The sequence below is a fragment of the Solanum pennellii genome, chromosome 10, assembly GCF_001406875.1.
Source record: "Solanum pennellii chromosome 10, SPENNV200".
NCBI lineage: Eukaryota > Viridiplantae > Streptophyta > Magnoliopsida > Solanales > Solanaceae > Solanum > Solanum pennellii.
This window is the reverse complement of record NC_028646.1, coordinates 3,821,922-3,824,146: the sequence shown is the minus strand read 5'-3', so window position 1 is coordinate 3,824,146 and position 2,225 is coordinate 3,821,922.

Sequence of the window (2,225 nt, the reverse complement as noted above, 5' to 3'; positions counted from 1 at the left end):
AGCTCCACCTAGCAGTTGTTCTCTTAGAGTTGCATCATACTCCCGCCAAGTCCTTGCAGTGTGCAAACTTGGCAAGCGGGACTATTTTGGTCAACATGTCTGCAGCGTTATCGTCTGTGATAACCTTCTCAACCTTGATAGCTCCCTTTTCTACGACATCTCGAATAAAATGAAATCTGACATCAATGTGTTTGGTGCGCTCATGAAATCTTTGATTTTTAATCAAATGAATAGCACTTTGACTATCACATTTTAGAATTGATTTAAGCTGAGCTGAACTCAATTCTGCCACCAAACCTTTCAACCAGATAGCTTCTTTCACTGCCTCCGTTGCTGCCATATATTCTGCCTCTGTTGTAGACAAAGCGACAATCGACTGTAAAGTCGATTTCCAACTAACGGCACTGCCAACGAGAGTAAAGATGTATCCAGTTGTGGACCTCCTTCGATCAAGATCCCCTGCATAGTCAGAATCAACATAACCGAGAATTGAAATACCTTCACTTTTCCGAAAGGTTAGGCCAACATCAGGAGCTCCTTTGAGATATCTCAATATCCACTTGACAGCTTCCCAATGCCTTTTTCCTGGATTTGCCATGTACTTGCTTACTACACTTACAGATTGGGCAATATCTGGACGTGTGCATACCATAGCATACATAATGCTACCAACTGCACTCGCATAAGGAACCTTTGACATATGCTCCACCTCATCCATAGATTGAGGCATTTGTAACTCTGAAAGCTTGAAATGAGAAGCTAAAGGTGTACTTACAGGCTTGCTCATATCCATATTGAATCTTTCAAGAACTTTTCGGATGTACCTCTTCTGAGAAAGATGTACAACACCATTTTCTCTTGAAATTTCCATTCCAAGGATTTTCTTTGCAACTCCTAGATCCTTCATGTCAAATTCCTTGCTCAACAGTTTCTTCAAAATATTTATCTCTGTGATGTTGTTAGCAGCAATAAGCATATCATCAACATACAACAAAAGATAAATCATAGAGTTACCAGACATCTTCTTGTGATACACACAACTATCAAATGCACTCCTCGAAAATCCATGTGTAGTCATGAATGCATCAAACCTCTTGTACCACTGTCTAGGGGATTGCTTCAAACCATACAAAGACTTCTTCAGTTGGCATACATGGTCTTCTTTTCCTTCAGCTAGGAAACCTTCAGGCTGATCCATATAGATTGTCTCTTCTAGATCACCATGTAAAAAAGCAGTTTTGACATCAAGCTGTTGAAGCTCTAAATCAAATTGTGCAACCAATGCTAGCAGCACGCGAATTGAGCTATGTTTCACGACTGGAGAAAAGATCTCATTGTAGTCAATTCCCTCCTTCTGACTGAAACCCTTTGCAACCAATCTCGCCTTGAACCTAGCAGCTTCCACTTCTGGAATACCTTCTTTCTTTTTGTAGACCCATTTGCATCCAACTGTCCTCATCCCCTTTGGCCTTTTAACTAAGACCCATGTCTCATTTCTGTGAAGAGACTCCATCTCTTCCATCATGGCCAACTGCCATTGTGCAGCATCTTTGCAAGAAGTTGCTTCAATATACGAAGAGGGCTCGAGATCCTTAATCTCTTCTTCTGCAGCTACGAACGCTTGTGCAATCAGATTTTCTTGCTCTATAAGACGTTCCGGTTTCCGTATCCGCCTTTTGTCCCTTCCCTTCGCAATTGTGTATGGTTCATTGGAAGCAAGTTCTTCTGCATCTTTTGACTCATCACTTTGAGTCTCTTGATCCCGTTTCTTGGTAAGCTCCACCGGTAGCTCCACCTGCTCGTTGTTCTCGTTTCTAGATAACTCCATAGAAACTTTACGAGGATCAAGTATAGAGGATTCATCAAAGGTAACATCTCTACTAACTACAAATTTGAGTAAAGACAAACACCATAGTTTGTACCCTTTTACTCCATCAACATACCCTACGAATATGGCCTTTTTAGCCCTTGGTTCAAGCTTACCTTCATTAACATGATAATAAGTTGGACACCCAAATATTCGCAAGTATGAATAGTTAGAGGGTTCACCTGACCAGACCTCATTCGGAGTCTTAAAGTCAATCGCTGATGCTGGAGACCGATTGACAATATGAGAAGCAGTATGAACTGCTTCAGCCCAAAATACTTTGGACATCTTAGCTTGTAAGAGCATACAACGAGCCTTCTCAAGAAGAGTTCTGTTCATTCTCTCGGCAACTCCATTC